Raw genomic sequence first — 20,472 nt, 5'->3', positions numbered from 1 at the left:
CTGGAAATGGAAGTGCCAAGACAGCATCTGAGGAGACTGTTCACATGGTATCCTCAGCATGGGCTAAGCTGGATGTATGGTATATGTAGGGCAAATACCAAAAAGAATTCAGGAAGAGGCAATAGGCCCAGGTGCTCTGAAATGCAAGTCCCACTGAAAATCAAGCAGCAGCTTGGGAGCTCTGCCTCTCTTGTGCTGACTGGAGTCCTGCCAGGGGGGAATGGGAATTGGCGCAAAGATTTCTCTTGTCACCAAATGTCTACAGGGATCCTTTCATGGACCACAAACTCTGTCTTTAATCTCATGTGAAAGAGCCAATCTCTTAGCCATAAGAAGCTCTTTGGACTTCTGATCCAAATTGTCTTGAGGATCACTGCCACCAGGTCTGCCAGCGCTGGGGTTTCCTCTGGGAGACCTCTCATCAGGGCTCTGTCCTGCTCTTTCTGACCTTGGCTGATCTGAGGGAGTCACAGCCCAAATTGTCTACAGCAAATTGGTAGCTGGCAGGACCTAGTTTAGTTCAGACTGTGCTTTTTAAAAAACAGAAGAAAAAACCCCATGTAGTTTGCTTTTCTTTTTTAGTATCCTTAACATCCATTTAGAAAAAAAATATGTACCTAAAGACATTTCCGTACAAGTTCAAAGGCAGCTTATGGAGTTCAATACACTCAGTAGCTGAGAGGCCAAAAGATGGATTAAATTAAGATGGTATATGAATTGGCGCCTGAGACCCCAACCTTGCACCCTTTGCTTGTGGGCCCAGGGGCTCCGTTTTGGACCCAGCCTGGGCACCAGGTCTAGCCTGAGCCTGAGCCTGAGCCGTGCTGTAGGCATGCAGGTCTTAGCCTTGCCTCTGCCCTATTTCCTGGCTGGATCTTGGCCCGATGTTGCCGGCGGCCTCATCTCCAGCCTCGTGTCTGGTGCCTTTCCTCCTGCTCCTGGCGGGACCCTCTGCGTGGACTCGGACTTGGTTGATCTCTTGCCCTGCCCGGGGCTGCCAATGGACCTGGTTAGCAGCCCCCCGACCTGCCCCCTGGGACTGTGCCTGTTGGTGAGGGCACAGCCTGCACGGGGGTCACCCCCAGCTTGTCCCCACTCCCAGAGCAGCCCCGCTCCTGCTGCTTCTTGAGATCGAGTTAGTACCAGGATGATCATTTAAAACATCAAGAACTAATGCAGTTGGTACTTGGCTTTTGAGCTTCAGAACATACAGCGCACGGTTTTAGTCCTGTGCGCTGTTTCTAAAGTCTTAAACTCGATTATGCATTTTTATTCAAATGTTCTACTCTTTCAAAGGACTAAACAGTGCAGTTCTGCCCATGGTATTTGGAAGCAGTATAGAAGTACAAATGATATTGGCAACCCATTACTGTTATTTTTGCAGTTTATTTTAATTAGTAACCAAACTTAAATATAATTTTTCAACTCTATTTTTTTATTCCAAATCTTTAATGACTTCCAGATCCACTCCAGGTTCACTAGACTGGGTGGTAACTAAGTCTTAATTTTGATCCAGAGGAAACTGCCATGCCCATTTTGAGCATTCCTTATTTGCTTACTTTTGCTCTTTTATTTTTAGCTATGTTTTGTATTGCATTTCTCTCTCTGTGTGTATTTAAAAATTATTTTAGACTTCATTTTTATGTGGCATTGATTCTTGGCACTAAGGTTAAAGTCTGGAATTGAGCAAACTATGAAATTACTGCATCAGCACAACCACTTGAAAGTCTCTGTTATGTACTTGGCCCTGCATTTGTCAGACCTCTGTTCAACCACTGTGCAGGATCCTCCATACTGTCTTCCTCAGCTGGGGAAGAGAGGAAGAGAGCGGGGTGAGAATACCAGTCACTCTTCATTTACCTGGTCCAGAAATTGCCTACTGAGCCCTGAAATGCAAAGCAGTCAAAGCTTTTCCTTGTAAGTGAAACATTAAAAGCAAAACCCCCTTCTTTTTAGTATATTCTACACCAAAGCGTCCCCCTGCAAGAAATCTGTTTTACCAAGTGGAAGTGCAGCAGTAATGGCTGCTGCTGCTTTGTTCAGGTGTGAGTTTCCCTCAACAATGCCCAGGATGGGCAAACTTCTGGACTGGTGACTGATACTCTGTGCGTGGAATTGTTGTGACTTTGAAATCTCATGCTTTGCATCTTCTTGGGAAGCTGGAAACATGGAGGGAAAGTCCCTATGCATAGGAAAGAGAGGTTCTTCGGTTTCCTAGCCAGACTGTGTGCTTTGGGAGGACATTCAAATCATCTTTAAAGCTGTGATATTCCTGTTTAGCAAAGGTATTACAGGTCATAGGCAGAGGTGTCTCTTAGCATAGCACTTTTGCCAGTGCCGCTGTACCCTTTGCAGTTAAGACCAGTGATCACTAGTGGGTTTTCACAGCAAAATGAAGGTCTGATTGTACCTCTGACAAGCCCCAGGTGACATGGGCACGGCATGGGACAGAGGCCTGAGCTCTCTAGGTGGCTACCGCATGGCTAGCAAAGCTGGGAGCCCCTCAGTGGGTAGGTGCAGCCATCTCAGGCCCTTTGATGCTGGGGGGTGAGTGGCAGCAGCTTCACAACACAGACCCCAGGGGAGGTCACTGTCACGTCCTTCCTTACCAAAGGCTGCTTCCTCCTTGTCCTTCCCTTCTTCCCTACTTTCTCCCACATTTGGTGGCACCGCCACCTCTCTTCTTTCTCTTCTCCGCTAGCTGAAGTGGCAGAGGCCGGCACTTCTGGTGAGGGAAATGCCAAGGTAATGATTTAGCCTGTAAAACTAGAAATCTTTACACTGCAAATGCTATCTACACAAATCCCATTTCTGAGTCATTACAGACTGTCCCTGGCAGTCTCGGGGATTAAAGCAAAGGAGCATCTCTCTGGGTGTGAGAAGTCACAGGTTGCTGGCTGGGTAATCATCTCAACCGCATTGCTGAGTGCGTACTGAAATAGGTGTCACATGGTAAAAGACGGATGCTGATGGTCCACCACTGCTTTCTGCTTTTGCTATTTGTGGTCCTTCCCCTGTGTGCATGAATGCTTGCGTCGTGCACGCGTGTGTGAAACAACCAAAGCGCTGAACGTGTGAATGCGTGATGTGCCCGCATTGCACTGCTGGATAACACGCTGTGCTGATGGTGCGTTGCCCCCTGCGGCAACAGGGACTGTTTCTAAAACTGAAAACCTGCAGCCGGTGTCATGGAGTTGTGGTCCAGCCCCTTGCCGAAGAGGGGGTGTCCACCACTCCCCCTCAGCAGGGGCTTGTCCCCAGGGGAGGACATTGACTTCTCCCTTCTCAAGGCCTCACGGTGCAGCCAGCTCCAGCCCCCAGACCTCAGTGGCCCTCTTCTGAAAGCACGCTTGACCAGGAGTAGGGCGAGGAGGGTGAGAAGCCGCGCTGGCACAGCAGGCAGCTGGCAGCAAGGGGGCATCGTGTTCCCAGTGTCACTTTTTTTCTTGATGATAATGTACAGCGGTGTATTACAGATGTTCCTTCTACATCTTAGCCACAGTTAGAGGACTTGTGTTATTAATGCCAAGTATAATAAAAATGCTTTCTAATCTTGACTGAGTTTCTGTTTCTCCCTGCCATCTTATGTTTCACAGCCTTTTTTCCTTCCAACACTTATCTTTCTATCACGATTCTTGTGCGGCTCAGCTTCCATAGACCCTGTCCTTTTCTAGAGCTCTCTTTAGTTGTTTGCAAAGTGAATTTTGAGTTTTTGCTCTTCCTTTATTAACATGCTTGTTTATTTACAGAGGAACAGTGAGGGAGTGCTTGGGGAGGATCTTTGCTTCTTCCTTTTGCTTTAATATTCTGTCTGTCACCTCATATCTCCCCCTCCTTTCTGCATTGTGGAAACCTGTGAGAGTCTCTGGACTGATAACAGCACTGTCTGGCTCATGCCAGATTGTCCTGTCCTGTGCCCCTTTGCCTTTGGTTCCTTGCAAAGCAGAATAACCTGAGCCTTGCAGATTAATGGATGTGCAACACCCTCAAATGCAGCAGGTGAATCCACGCAAAATGGAGGTATTACCCTAAAATCCAAACCAGCACTGCGTCTACACTTGCTTCTGCCAAGAGCACCAAAGAAGCAAAGTCAGAAAATTAGCAAAGGGACATCTGTAAAGTGTGGGGTCTCCACATCTTTGTGGGGAGTGATGAGAGGGGGAGGTTTGAAAATATACTGTCATGAAAAATAGCTTATAAAAATTCTGTGTCCTGTTACAGACCCAAATTGGTCCAAATCCTTGTCTTTTCTTACTGTTTTCTTCTCTAGTGCACAATTTGAGGGAGGGTTCAAATATTTCCTGAAGATCGGAAAATCTGAAAACATTTCTACTGAACTTTTAATGGGAAATCTTTCTGATAACTTTTTCTTTTCATTGCTACCCGCTACAGAAGCTTTATCCATGTAATAATAACATGTGCCAGCGTAGGACCATGCCCTTACCTCATGCAAGTTCCCAAGACACTTTTCAGACCATATATAGGGATTATTCTCTCACCTCTTGGGCAGGAGGCTGGTGCCACTTCACAGTGCCAGCTGTGCTTCTCTGCAGGCCTGCAGCAGGGAAGTGAAGAGGCATTTTTCCTACTGAATGACAATGGAAATTCTTACGCAGGCAGAAATGTGGCTACCTCAGCCATAATTTACAGGGAAACCCAGGACTCCCTCTCGGAAAAGAAATGTGCTGGAGGGTGTTTAATAACCAGAAATGTTCAGGGTGTCTGTATAACATATTGACTATAGGACAAGAGTCTCCCCCTTCCCTGAGAAGTCATCAGGGGATTGATTTAAAGTAGCAATAAGCATATTGGGAGGCAGTAGAAAGATCAAAGGATGGTGAGTATTACAGCTGTTTTCCAAAGTATTTTATTCACAGGGTAAGTATATCTGATCCTCTGCTTGATGGAGCTGGTGGTCGCATAAAACGCTGCTTCATGGGTCACCGGGGCCAAGATGCTGGAGGTAGCTTTGATATTAGTCTTTCTCTCTAACCATCTGTCTGTCATCATCAATAACCTTCCCAATGATTTACCATCCAGGTTCTTGCTTGATCTCTGTCCAAAATTGATTGTTTGAAATGTTAAAGTAGTTCATCAGCCATTCCTGAAGCCAGATTTGGGGGCAAAATAAATAATACCAAATAAAAAAAAAGTCTAATGGTTTTCTCTCTAAGAAAGAGGCTGCTGAGACAGAAGGGACTGCCTGAGAGTGTCCAGAGCCAGCCAATACTGGCTTTAATTTGTGTCTGAATAGAAAAATGGGCCCTGAGGAAGAGACTTCACATGAGCACTGGGAGACATCAGCAGCCTGTGTGTGGTGATCCGGTGGGCACCTGTGGATGCCTGGATCCTGGACTTGGGGGGCAGAAACCGAGGCAGCAGGCGAGAACAGAGAAGAAAGAAGGATCATTTGCAGAAGCAAATTGGTATCTAAAGGGTTTGTTCGGCTCAAATCTCTGCCTGTTTCTTTTTTCACTTCCTGTTCTTTCCTTGTAGACAAGGAACACTGCTCGCTCCTTTGCTCTTCAGCTGTGATACTCTTCCTTATCATGGCTTGTCCTCTGCCCATCAAAACCTTGGTAGGGTAAAATATCTTCAGGGAAGAGGGTGCCTGCTTTCATGCCTACTTTATGCAAGGGTCATTTATCAAAAGGGCTGCCCTTTGAACAAGAGGCATCCTGAGGAAACGGATAATACTCGTCTGACATGGAGTGCCACAAATGAAGAGACACAGTTCTCAGGTCATAGTGGAAGTAACTTTCACTGCAGTCAAATATTTAAACTATTCCTACTAATCCTGAGCTGCTGCAGTCCTTGGTTTAAACTAATTATAAATTCCCAGTAGCACAGAGCACCATGTGGACCCTGAACAGCTCTGGCGACCAGACAGACTGCCTGAGGCTGGGGGTGGCACAGCTGTGGAATGGCCAATGGTGCAGTGAGCTCACATCTAAGCAAGCACTGGTGACCATGTTGACTGCAGTCCAGAGGCACTCAGAGACTCAAAGGTGAGACAAATGTCCAGTCAATGAGCATCACGCAAATGTAAGTGAAGAGGGGACAAGAGCCCAGGGACTGGAGGAAGGACTGGATTCAAAGACCAGGTACCTGCAGGGAAAGAAGGGAGGTGGGGTGATGAAAATATCTGATTTTTTCTCCTGTTAACTTTCCATAGGATGGAGGGCAGAGTACACACAGGATGCAGATGAAATGCCACCTTGGAGACAAAGCAGTAGTAGAAAACTACAACAGGAGCAAGAACCCCTCTGCATCCAGCAGCAGCACATGGTAGAATGCTGCCCAAAACGTCTCATCAAAATCTTGCATAATGCCAAGCACTGGCTGGCAAAGATGAGAGGCTGAGGGCCCCTTGTGACCAGGGACACAGTCCATGTCCCTGTGAAGAGAGGCTTGGGTACAGCTCCAGCTGCCCTGAGTACTGTGCAGCTTCTCTGCCAGGTGTTAACCGAGCATCAGTACCTAATGATCTGAGTGGAAATGGGGCATTTCAGCCCTTTCTGTTCCCTTGCTGAATCCACTGCTGGGTGGGTGATCTTCCAAAAAGAGAAATATAACTCATGATATGTCCCTTAGAGGTCCAAGGAGCTGCCAGTCCTGCTCCATCACCAAACCCAGCTGAGGTGCTGCGGAGAGGAGATATTTCCTAGAATGTGCTGAGAGCGACCTTCAGTGAGAAGGTGGTTTTTGTGGGATAAGAGAGCATTAAGCAGTGAAGTGAGGACAGGACAGAGCGAAGCAGCACGTAAAAGGTTTCTATTGTCTCTTTTGGTCAGGAAAATAGTTTTGTGTTTGGAAGATAAACCAAGCCCCGAGGAGAAGGAGCTGATCCAGGCTCCGTGGGTGGTGTCAGCCCTTCCCCGGTTGCAGAGATGGGCCAATGCTGTACAATGGAGTACATTTTTGTGTGTGTTTGGACTGCTTCAAAATGCTTTTTCTTTTAAACCTTGATGTATGCTTTGCCCTGAGGGATTAATGTTGTTTCAACTGTTTTGGTCAGCTCAAAATAGAAAGCCGACCACAAGTGAGCTTGTGTGTAAAATTCACCGGCATATGTGGGCTGTGTGGTGCTGGCCTTGCCATGCACAACGAGCAGAGTGGGGCAGTGATTCTGGTCCAATTCATTGCTGTAACTGCAGGTTTGGTGGAAGAGTAACATTTGGGGTTGTATGCAGTCGTGGATGCCAGGCTGTGTAACTGTTTCCTCATCGGTAAATGATGTTGCAGGCAGGGGGAGTTTTAGGAGGGAGAAGCACCCGCTGAGTACCCACACAGCAACGCAGGTCCTCATGGACTGCATTTATCCACCAACAGCCTAATTCCACAGAAATTACATGCATAAGTGGCGGGCTACCCCTGTGTGTGTTGCCTAAATGAATGCCACAGAGAGGGTTCTGTACCAGGTGGGTGGGGGTACCAGGATGCTTTAGAGATAACACCATCCTCTTGAACACCACAGCTGCTGTACAAAAGTTCAGTTGATTAAAAGGGGCCTTTAAATAAGGAAACTTAGTTCATGAGGCTTCGCGTTTTCTCCCACAATGACTCAATATTTCTGCTTATAGTATGATGTATAGCCGTTCGTGAATTTGCCAGCCTTGGTGTAATGCATCTTCAGATTAATGTTATGGGGTTGGGGGTTCCTTTTTTGTGTGTTGTGCGTGGTTGTTTTTTAACTGCAGTTGGCAGGGTGGTGACTGCTTGCTTCAAGTCAGTAGGCTCAATTGTACGCAGCCTGAATTTCTCCCTGCTTTCTTAAATTGGTCTTGGATAGTTATGTGAAACCGTACTTTCAAAATGCCTGCTGCCCTACGCTTCTCTGTGGCAGCAACTTCTGCTATTAGAAACTTTGTAATGTGTGTACTATAGCTACCTAACTTAATTAAAAAGATGATGAGCAATTTCATTCATCCTCCATAGCCAGGAGATGATGGTGATCAGCAGTTAAATTGAAAAGATGGGTTGGACTCTCCTTTTGCTGCAGGTTGTAGACTTGCCAACCCAGTTACTTTCTGGATATAGCTTATTGTTTTTCTTGGCAATTTAGTGACCTAGTCAGTTCTAGACATCTGGCTGCTGTGTAATACCAGATCAATTTGTGCACCTATGATAGCCTGGCATGCTTAGGTTTGAAAAGTGGCTGCTGCACATTCATGAGGATCTCAACATGGATGGATTTGGCTTGCTGTGTGTGAACAGACTGGTTCTGTATGCTGGTATCTGACCTCCTTGATGCTGACAGGTCTGAATTGTGCTAACACTGTGTGGCAAGACTGTTTCTGCACCATGCACAGTGCTCAGGGTTCCAGCTGACAGAGCAGGAATTCAGGATACTGCTTCAGTACAGGTAATACTGGATGAAGCTCAACCAACTTTACGGGTTTTTGTCATTCAGCTGCAGCTTTGTGCATAGGTGAAAGGTGATCCAGAGCTTGCTTATCTTCCGTGCACACTAAATGAAAATTGAGCAAACATTGTCCTTCATAAGAATGTCAGATGTGTTTCCTAATAAGATCTCACAGGACAGGATAAACACACTTATTTTGCATGTACATGACAAAGTCAAGAGATACGAATCTTTTTAATGTCTGTACTGCTCAAGTTCAAAAGCAAATGCTAGTCCCCAGAGTGTGATGTGTTGCCATTTTAAAGCTGTGAGTTAGTATTTCCATCCATTGTGTTGAAAACCTGTTGCACTATGGGGACAAAAAACACAACCCATTGTGCTCAGAAGGAAGAACAATACTTGAACAAAGACATGGTGTTTTTTTTTTTCTTTCCTTAAGTAAGCCAAACCCACCATCTAGAACATATTTAAGAAATCCAGCTGAATAGAGTGCAATAATGGGTGTTCATGTTGTGTTCTGTCACTTTAAGATGCCTAATAGCCTTGGCAGTCTTATTTTAGGTCATGTCACTAGGGAGAAGCTGACATACAAGTAAGGAGGACCCAGCGCATAGTCTGACGTGGTGCGGGATGGATAAAGCAAACAGTTATGAGTCCCCCTGTAGCAGTCCTGCTTTATGGAGTTGGCAGAGAAATACGCTCTCTACGAGTACCAGCTAAAGAGCTCAGTGCTGCTGTGGGAATTTCTCTCTTGTTTTATATTCCCCAAATCCACTTTTGGCACCTCCGGCAACTACAGAGTTGAAGGGATAAAGGCAGCTCATTACGGGCCTAATCCAAACCCCATGGATGTCACTAAGAGTTTGTGCCAGCAATGGGACTTGGTTGAGTTTAGTTAAGAGCCTGTATCTTCATGTGTATGGATGTCTGTGACTTAACTACTAGTCAGTACGGGTGAGTCCTACTACCTGCCCCTTCTCTAAGGGGCAGCTGCAGGGTTCAAAGTAGTGAGTTTCACCTCCCCCTCTCATAAAGACTCATCCTTTGTTTTTCTCTGCATCTATTAGCCAGAAAGACACTATCTAAACTGAAAACACATTCCATTATTGTAGTTTTGCTCCTTGGAATGCTATGACACATCCCTCAGATATTGGCTTTGTTAACTGTCAACAAATTAGTGTCCTTTCACTCCCAGCATGTGCACTCACGGGTCCTCTTGGCCCCTGCTGTTACAGAGAGCAACACCAAGGCTGCAGTCCAGGGAACACTCCCTTTCCTGACCTTCGGCCCCCAAAGTCACCTTCTCGGCTGCTGAACAGCAGGACAGCATCCCCGTAGCTAGGAAAGCTTCCTCTCCTTCTGTAGTATCAAGAGAAAATGGCTGGCACCAAATTTACCCACTGTTGCCAGCAGAACTTGAGGCAAAAAGTATCGGGCCCAGTCCTGAATCACCTTGGTTATCCCTCCCATCCAGATTTGTTTTATATGCTTTATGAAAGCAGATGAAGGTCTTGAACAATATCACTTGGATAGTACTTGAATCAAAAAGCCTATCTGAAAGCCTGACCCAGCAGTGCTATACACTGTGCTCAGAAACTGGTGCTAACGGGGGAATCCACAGCCTACAAAGGCAGGAGAAGGAAAAAAAAACCCAGCTTGTCTCTGTTTATCTCTTATCTCTAACTCTGTTCAGTTAGGGAACTGGAGCAGAGAGAAAGTTCGAGTGAATTTCATGCACCATCCTACAGCCTTAAGTTACGGCTTGCCAAGTGTCTGAGCCTGTTTTCCTTCAGCAGATTAGCCACAGGACCATCCTTTTGCTCCCTCAGTGACCCACACGGTCCCTTTGGAAACCTGATGCCATCCCAGGCTGAGCAGTCATGCTGGAAAAGGGTAAGGGTGGTGTGCTCTGCCCTGCGGCGCACAGCAAGAGCTGGGTCTGCGGCGCGGTCGGTAAATACTCATGTAAGTAGGCCTGCTCTCAGGATTTAAATCAGTGTGAGAGATACCAGGATCTGGGTCCTTGTGATCTGGGGATTACAAACCAGTTATTTTAATCACACGATTAGAACTTAGATAAACAGACAGTGAGTAACCAAGGCATGTCCCCCAAATACAGTGAGTCAGACACACCATTTAAGGGAAATGAGAGGGGAATAGCTTCATTCCAGCCCAAGGCTTATCCCAAAAATGTTCTAGCCCTCGGCTTGAGGCACTGGCAGGAGGAAGCTTAGTCTTGCAAGCTTCTTCACTCACTTTTGCCTGCAAAATAATTCTGCAACTTCACTGCTGTACCATAGTCTGCCAGCAGTCTGTTACCTTTATGATATGCTAACGTAATTTTCTTAAGTGGCTCCTATGTATTCCCGAGGTCAATAAATATCCGCATTAATTGTGCATGGAAGCCCTAACTTCTGCTTTCTGCTGAAGAGTGCAAGCAGCTGAATCAGACTTTGAAAGATGCCCTCTGACCTTTCTCACTTAGAGATCTAAATTTCAGAAACAGATGTACCATATCTGATTTTTTGTGGCCCCCAAGCAATCAGGCTGACCATGACAGTACAACAGAGCGACTGAAGGGGAACTTCGCATGCTTGTTAGTCAACTCTGCTTTCATGCCTCACCCTCACTCTGATTATGCATCCTAAGTTTCCTTCCCTTGTTCTTGGTTTTGAGGGACAAAAGGTAAATTCAGGGTGAATTTAGGCATGGAGAGAATGGATTTTTGGTATTTTAATGCCAGTCTTGTCTTTTAATGCATGGAAATTGCTGCCTGATCTCCTGTGAAGTCAGTTTACACTAAGGTCAAAGTCTTGCAAATATTCAATTAGGAGACTAGTCAAGTATGTGGGATTAAGTTGTTTATACAAATGTTTGCAGAACTAGAGTGTGAGTTCACAGGCAGGCATGGGAGCTTTGGTTTCCCGGCTGATCCATAAAAAGGGTCAAACACAGTATACTGATAAATGTAGTACACTAACAAAAAGCTGGCTAGCCTCAATCCAGTCCTGACTGGAGCTTCCAGTACCGATTCCCTGTTGTTTATCAAGGTTAAGTTAGAGGCTGATGAGATTGCAGGATGTATCATTTAAAAACAAATTCAGTCTCTTCACTGGGCACCACTGCACCGCTCTACACATATCTAGGCAGTTGAGAGTGTAAAAGCAGATTCTGCTTTAAGTAAACCAAAAGCTCCCATGGACGACCAAGAAGCAGCTCTGGTGTGAGCTGCAGGAGTAAGCAAGAGTGGAAGAGGCCCCATGGAATAGGGTCTGAAGATACGGGGTAGCATCACTCCATGGAGTTTTCTGCATCCATTCCTCTTTTTTTCTGCTTTTGGTACCAAACTTCTGAGAGAAGCTAGAGAAAGCATCTCATTTTCAAACCAGGGGAAGATGGAGGAGAAAATTTTCTCCTCTTATGGAGACAAACAAATGCTTTCTCAACTTCAGCTTGAATTTTGGTGAGCCAGGGCAGGACTGATGGAGAGTACAGTGGAAGACAAAACTAGGCAAGGGAGTAAAAGGTGAAAAGAGGAGCATTTCATGCATTTATATTTCCACAATATAATTTTGGGATGGTGTCATTTTTACAATAAATTTCTACAGTCTCCCAGGAAATAGAGAAAAAGCAAGGACTCCAATGGTCTGAAAGCGTTGGGTGCCTGGTTCCCTGATTTCTGTGCTGGTTGGGGCAGGGAGATATAAAACCATCAGTGAGCAAACAGGACTTTACTCAACCCCGGTGTGCCAGAAGGAGGAGTGACTGTATTACGCTTGTTTTTTTCCCTGTGGGTAGCTGGCATGAGACTATAGGGAAGTCCCTTACGCTCTTGTATTTTTTTAGGGTAGTTTCTTTGGACAGCTTGTGGTTATGCTGTTGAGAGTATGCAACTGGTATCTTTTGAGATGAAAGGTGCTGTGTCAGTGCAATATGTTGCTTTTGTTGCTTGAATTTGTTTTTAAGCACTGGTATCTATACCGGAGTTATTAATAGACTGAATTATCCAAGCAGGGATTCTTCACCCCTTCTGCTGCAAAATACATGCTGTATTTCTGTTGCTATAGCATATACAGCTATGTTACAGCTAGTACAGTCTGTTTTTCACTAAGTGCATCAGTGAACAATGTTTAAACAAAGTTTAAAAAAAAAAAAAGTACTGGCAACAAAGAGATGACTTATCATTTGCAACTTTAAAAAGGAGCCTGCAGCTATATGAATCTGGAAATAATATAAACTTAACCCACAGGACTGTTGCATTGGTTTTAGAAGAGCTTACTTTAAAGCTGGTATGTGGGCTCACTAAGAGACTGAGTGGTTGGCAAGGATGCTAACGATTTATGGAATGTGTCTTTGGAAAGGATTAAAGCAAAAAACATGTTGCTTCTTACCAGCTCTGAGCTAGGAATATAGCTCTAAGGGGCAAGCGTTAAATTTTAACCATCCAGTATGTAAAGCTTTTAAAGAATAAACTTTTTTCTTTCCTTGCCCTGGTGCTTGGGATCAAATTCAGTCCTGACTGGATAGAGTAAAAATCATTCCCATTTGACGTCCAGGAAAAGGTCAGGAGTTAAAGGAGTACTGGCAGTGGTGAAGCAGTTCCCAGCTTGCGTAAGTACTATTTGTGAACTGCCCAAGATAACAGTCAGCATTTTAGCTCTAAATGTCCCAAGCCTCATATAACTGTGCCTCTTCATTTTCTTCCTCTAAGGTGATTTTTAAAACTGCTTTGCACCAAGTAAAAGCACAATTAAAACTGAAGCCTGAGAACTCCATTAAAATGCAAAATCCCTATGATTTGGTTGTGAAATCCTTCATTTCCTACTTTCATTGGCCCTGTAATGACTCTCTCTCTGCCCTAGGTACTCACGGTCCAGCCCCTCACTGTGTTGTCCTCTTCCTGTGGCATCCCCATCCTAAGCTCTTGAAAAGCTAAGCTGTTTGAAAAGACAGTGACAAATCTCTCTAAGCGGCACCATTTTTGTCTAATAGAGATTCCCTATTACTAATGGAAACAACTCTGTATTTTCCCTCCGTGCATCTGAGCGGATGTGGTGTTGCATCTGTGTGTGTTTGCAGAAGGCACTAAGACAGGAGTTGCTGCCAAACCCAACTTTCTACCCAGAATGGAGGAGAAGAAAGGCATGGTGCTGTTCTCAGCTCTAACATCAGCAATAACTGCCCAAATGCTGTCTCCCCTTGGGGAGCCACTGTTTCACCGCTCTAGTGGGGTGTGTGCAGGGACAGGTCACCACCCAGCAGTAGAGCGCGTCCCATGAAAGGCTTCAGACATCAGGTGGATGCTGTAGTTTGGGTTTGGTGCAAATGGCAGACCTTTCCCCCAACCATGTGTGTTGCAATGGGCTGGGCTCACCTATTGTGTCATTCCTAAGTGCAGGGGTAGATCCAGAAAGTTGCAAAGCAGAAGTGTGCTCTGTGTCAGGCAGCAGCATCAAGCCAGCTGCCACTAGCATCGTGATGGCCATGGTTATTGGGCATCTCATGGTACTGGTAGTCCAAAATATTTGCAAAACTACATCCACTTGCACAATATGAGGGTAGATGCTGTTGGAAATGGGACATAGAGGTCTAAAGACAAAAGCTGTTAGAAATAACTTCCAAGAGGGACAGCGTCTCTTTTCCTGCAAGCACGTCTGCCATCCCCTAGTCATCTGCTCTTTCTCCGCATGCTTATGTGGCTATGCAAAAAGAGAACTGGTTAATGAAGGCAGTGCAGTGTGATGTGAAGGCATGTTATCTGCTACTTGTCAACTTCCATGCAAGACTTGGTGACTTCAGGCGTGAAATCACAGGTAGGAGTCTGAGCCTCAGGTGCAGAGCTGGGGGCTCTGGATGTGGAGGATCACCTTGGTGGGTCACAGTCATTCTGGAGGACTTCCACTGACCGTGGCAGTTTCTTAGCAGGATCCTTCCCCTAAGAGACTTGTGTCTCTCTTTCTCTCCGACCGTTCATGAAACCCAGAATCCAGTCCTGTGGAGGTAGTATGAAGACACGAGACAGGATGGGCTCAGTTTTGGGGTGATCCACGTTAAAACCTTCCTCCAGAATTTGCACTGAATGGCCAGACTGTCTTTGTGGTCTCACTTTGAAATCCTTGATGGCTTACTATAGAAACTGGCTGTGATAGGATTGGTGTATGACTTAATTTTCAGTGTTTGGGAAATATTCTGAAGTGCTGGCTTTGACAATGAATGTGTACATCAGTGCCATAAAAGCACAGCACCTCATACTCATTGTGAGGGTCTGAGAAAATACAACGTGGCTAAAATGTGGAGGTGAGCACCTTTTTCTTCTTTAAAGTGAAAATCCTAAAGCTATGCCTTCTTTATTTAGAATAAGTGAATTTGCTTCCAATTGAATGACATTATATTGAATCCTTACCTTTTTTTTCACCATATTACTTACACTGATTAAGTTCCAGAAAAGGTAATAACAGGTGCTCATTGTGAGGGCCCTAACAGGCTGTAATGTCCCTGACCAGCTTCACCTGAGGCCTCCATCCACACACATGGGCCCAGGAGCTCCATTTAAGCTCAGCCTCAGTCCCTCTTTAGGCTATGTTGTAGGTGTGCTCATCTGCAGCCTTGTGTTTGGCTCTGCCTCCTGAATGGATGTCAGACCTGTGCTGCGGGTAGCTCTCTCCTGGACGCGGCCCTCCCGCGTGCCTTGTATGTCTCCAGTCCTCTGTCTGGCTCTGTCCCCTGCTGCTCCTGAGGGGAGCATGCTCCTGCATGGACCCTGGACTTGGTTTGCTGCTTGCTGTGCCTGGAGATGTTGATGGACTCTGCTCCCAGCACCCTGTGGGACTGCCTGACCTGTATGCTGCCTCTGCTGCATTGCCTTCGGCTCCTGGCTTGTTTGCACTTGGGAAATGTTGTGCTAAAGTGCTTGGCTTGGCTCCTCTGTGCTTTGCTAAGGTAAGAAGAGAATGTATAGCTACTAACAAAGTTAAAAATATGAACTTGAAATTAATCTAGTAGTGATAGAATTAGTAAAGCCTCATTTTATTTTTTTTCCCCTATGGTTTTATGATTATGGTGTTTTGAAGGTATTTCCCATTTCCTTCTCCTATGCAGAGTATCTGCACAGCTGTCTTTGTGCATCCCCTGATTGCTGGCTGAAGGAAAGAAAATAATGTGATATGGCTGGTTTCAAGTTGCAGGTGTGCTGCTCAGCTACCTGAAAGGTCAGACAGCACAGATAACCTCTGAACTACAGCTGTAGCCTTGCTTTCAGTATGGGTGCCAATTTGCATCCCTGTCCTTCTGATTTTTTTTAATTTCTTTTTCTTTTCACAAAACCTGAAATAATTTCATAGCTTTTGAGCAATTCTTTCAAACTGATTTAAAATTGGCTATTTGTGAAATTTAAATTTCCCAGAGGGAAGGGATGAAAGAAGTAATGGATGGGCAGAAGCCAGGCAGCCTGTTTCCATGGGTGACTATGATGAAAGGGCGTCTATGCTTTTAGTGAGAAAAGGGTTGGGGTGAATTAATATGAAACTTGCAGAAATCTTTCTTTTTAGATTTGGGGAGTAAGGGGTGTGACCTTACTGAGTCTGGGTCAATACAGATTTATGAAATATAGAGAAAGAAATAGAGTGAAGAAGCAGGTCAAGGGACCTGGTGAGAGAAGGAAAAGGAAGGCCTGCCTTGGCTCAAACCAGGATGAAGTGTGAAGAAAATTCAGTCTGAGAGAGGTTAATGTGCCCAAGGTTATCACAAGGGACATGGGCTGGGAATATGCCTATACTGTCATCTCCACCCATCCTTGAGGTGGTGAACCCCCTGCATGTGTGTGATGCTGTGTGTACATGCTGGGGGGCTGGGCTTGCCAAGCATGAGGTAGCCTTTGAAGGTTTGATGTTAAGCACATGCCCAGCAGCATCAGGATTTCTCATGAAGAAGGCTGCCTTATGGTCGGGGTAATTCCCCAGTGTCTGCCCAAAAGAACTTTTCACAAATCAAAAGAAACTCAGTTGAGTAGAGTGGAGATGATATTCCTGCTAAAATTGGTATGATGTTCCTGCTAAAAAAGCTGCTAATACAGCCTGGAATGGTTTGGGAGTGGAGCATAGAAATAGCCCAGACAAAGGACTTTGCATCTTCCTGTGGAAGTGTTTCCCTGGGGAAGTAGACTCTGTTCAAGGGCCTTGAACACTCTTGGTCTCTTTTGGTACTAAGGGTTTTGCAAAGATGTGGTACACTGTGGCAGGAAGAGGCTCAGGGATACCTTTGTGTTTGGAGGCGCTTTGTGTCTGCGGGGTGGTTGGCTGCAAAAGACCAACCTTGGAGTCTCCATCAAGGAGGGTGAGGGAGATGAGAGATCTGGTCAGAATCAGTAATGCTGGAAGCATATGGGTTTAGTGATGGATGTACGAGACCAGAGCAAGCAATGCTTCTGCCAGAGGCTGCAAAGAGCTCTGAATCGTGGAGGTTCACTGGTTCCTGTCAGCCACCTCACTTGGAGGTCCAGTGGAGAGGAAGGTTGGACGGGCATTGCTGGATATTTGCACCAGTGAATGATGAACTGAGTAAATTGATGGCTACTAAAGATACTAGTGGATATTTCATGTTGTCTGGGACTGCTAGTGTTTGTCAGATGCTCTGTCCAGAATTCTTCGTCTGAGCCTTTGCTTGCTGAGTGAAGACTGCAATTTTGAGGAGTTTATCTGACTAAATGTCTACAGAGTTGGGGGGGGGGTGTGTGTGGAAATCACATCTGGCATTTCAATTGCCTTTATAAACTATGTTTTGAAATAGTGGAAAAATCAGCTTCAAAACACTGTCAATAAGAAGTATCCTTGCAAAGCCTGTGCTACTTTGAGTGATCCTTGAAGAGGTAAATATTACTTGGGATGTGCAGAGTCAGCAAGGCTTGCTCAACCTTGCATGTGGCCAGGTCTCCTTAAGTGGTAATATGAGTCTTGGCGCAGGGGAGACCACAAAGTCCTAGAAGAAGTACCAGAGAAGGAGGTATATCTTTGAAATGTGCTAGATGTGCCAGACAGAGCTGATGCTTGCCCACTGCTCAGCTCCAAAGGAGATGCGTTCTTCTGAGCCTAGGGATCCAGTACAGCAGCTGCAGGCAGGACTGTAGCTTGTTTTTGGCCAAAGCAATCCTACCTTCTGATTTATTTACAGGCAAAGCAGGCCTTTGAGACCTGGTCATCTCTTTTCTGCCTTTGATAAGCCTCTTAAGACAGATGACCTAACTAAAGAGGAGTTGTACCTGCTTTTTCTCTTACCAGCAGCTTCTACTGTCCCATGGCTGCAGTCTCCTTTCTTCTGACAACTCCATACGGCTTAATGCTGCTCCCAGGGATGTACACATACTGCGGAGCTGCAGGCTGTTTTTATTGCAGCATCTTAATGAACCCCAGAATTGTTATTAATAGGAAAAAATAATTTTGGGTCCAGTGATGAGACTCTGTTCTGAGGTTAGAAAGGGTTTCCAGACTGGAATGGTGGAAGGAAGAATGATTGCTGGAGGTGAGGCAGTTAACTTGCAGAAATGATCATAAATCTTGATATGGTTGCAAGAGTGTTAGATGGGGAAAAAAGGAAAAGTTTGGGTTTAAGTTCTTGAATCCCTTTAAGGAGACTTGCGTTGGAAGGGCTTTAACCAGCCCTCAGAGTTCAGTGAGATGAATAGTTTTAAGTGCCTGAAAAAATATTGGATGTAGGACTGTGACAAAGAAAGATGCTCGTAAGGAACAAGCACCTTGCCTGCCCCAAAAGGCAGATGGAGCTGAAGATGGTACAAAGCATTTGTGATACCTGGACTGTTACTGTCCAGGTGTACCCTACTGCCTTTTGTGTGAGAGTGGTCCTGGACCCATTAGAGATGAGGACTATTGCAGAGGAGTTGCACAGGTCACCCTGGCTGTACAGTCAATGCAAATTTATCTTTGTGGCCTTGTTTAGACCTTTTCAAAAAGGGCAATGTGGGAAGGCTGAGCTAGTTCATGTAAAGTTATGGGTTCAAGAACCGAGCTGTCCTCCTGCTTTTTCTTCTGTGGCTTTACTGCTCTTATGACCCCTAGCAAACCCTCTGGAAAAGAACCTGAAGCTAATTAAGAGGGTCATTTTTGTGGCATTGGCTAAATGGGAAATGGAATTGCTTCCCATTTGCATTAACAGAGGTCTGGCAGCAGCTGCAGCTCACTGTGTCTCACTGGAAAACAAAAGGGACAAGGTCTGAAATATGTTTCACAAGAAATGCATTTGTTTAAAATGAGGGTTTACAGATCTGCATGCTTAGATAAGAAATATGTGCCTTAATGTGATTCTGTTCTACCCCTTAGTTCTAAGGGAGGTCTTCAGACATCTGATCCAGGGCTGAATTTTCAAAGCTGTGTAAGGACACGTAATATTTAATGCCCCAATACCCTGCCTCTCCTATTGCTGCACAACTAATAATGTGAAATTAAATTGATTAGATGACATCATTACCTCAGGAAAGGGATACTTAGGTTGCCTTTTTTGTTACGATGTAATTGTGGACATTCTGGTTTATTTTGGCAACTGTTTGGGCTTGAAACAATCATGTTTAATTTTAAATGAAAACAATTGGATCTTTATGCTATTTATAGCTGATTTTGCAGTAGATTGCTTACCTGTAAAGGAGATTTCATTGTTCGCTGAAGATGGTTTATAACTGCATGGTAGACCTGAATGAATTTGATCATTGCTGGATTTCTGGGTTCAAAATCCAAATCTAGATCTGAGCTCCTTTCTGCTGTCCAGGCTGAAATGTAGAAAGGGTAGGTGTGACAGTGAGCTTACCCACTATTGACAATACTGAACATTCCAGTATTATGAGTCGGGCTCCTCCCAAATTCTATATGTGGCTTAAGTTAATGAGACTTAGAAAAATATCAAGTTATCCATTTTTTTTTTCTGTTCACTTGTGAACCTTTAGGGCTATGCTTAGGTTATATTTTCTTTTTTTTTCCCTCCCTGCAATAGTAAGGCCACAGTTTGCAAGGAAGCCTGTAATTCTCACATGAGCTTTTGTCTCCAGGTGCTCTCAAAATATTGCCAATTATTGAAAAACTTGAAATAAAATGTTATTAGGCCTTCTGACTTCAAGCTTGAACAATGGACCTGTTAAAATATTTATAGTTAATGTTAGAGTACCCTGTGGGAATTGAGTTTGAGACTTTCATTCAGATTTTTTTATTTCATGCATACATTTATGTTCTTGTGGAATAAGCAGTGGTTGCTGCAGAACTGGGAGATAGGGTTAGGTCTGATACCTCCGCATAGTATTGTCTTAACTTTAAGCTGTGGTTTTGGACAATAAAGAATACTTAAAGTCTCTGTTTAGCAGAGTGTACATCTGGTGGTCTGGTGAATGTTTCCCTGCTGCTTGGTCCTAGCAGTCTTTGTGCCATGGTGCTTTCTGCCCTCCTCAGTTTTGCACTCTTACTGCTCTGGTCCCATGATACCTGAAAGCATTGACAATTCCCCACTGCTCAGTATCCTCTGAGGACAGGAGGTGCTGATTTCATGTAAAGTGAGAACCTAGCAGCCTCAGGTGGCTGGGGTGCTTGCCCAGATCATGCAGTAAGATGTTTTTAAGGGCAGAAGCAAATTGTGGGAATCCTGACTTCCAAGGCTTATTTACACCGGGGACATTTTCCAATCAGTTGTAGAAGTACTATAGAAGTTGGTGAAGGCTTCCCTAAACTGCTTGCATTTTATAGCATGACTTTTACTTCAAGCACACACAGATAGAACTGGATCTCCTCCCAAGAATTAGCTGAAATTAAGCAAGGTCTAATCAGATAATGAATAGTTCTACCTGAACCAATTCTAACTTCTGTGAAACCACACTTAGAAAACAGAGTGTTTCTGTTTCTCCTGCTCTAACCACAGGACAATGTGTCCTCGCAGGAGAGGACTCTGCTGTTTTCAGTTTATCAATAGAGTGTGTTCAGAGTCTGGTATTTTTTTTTACACGTGTGTTTTATTGCAGAGTACTTTGTTAATTCTTCAGTCTTTCTCTCTTTTCAAACTAGACAAACCCATGTAATCAATCTTGGATCCAGTGTTCTGCTTACCTGCTGTTGCCCAAACCC

This window comes from Harpia harpyja, chromosome 6, assembly GCF_026419915.1.
Source record: "Harpia harpyja isolate bHarHar1 chromosome 6, bHarHar1 primary haplotype, whole genome shotgun sequence".
Lineage (NCBI taxonomy): Eukaryota > Metazoa > Chordata > Aves > Accipitriformes > Accipitridae > Harpia > Harpia harpyja.
This window is presented reverse-complemented; position numbering follows the sequence as displayed.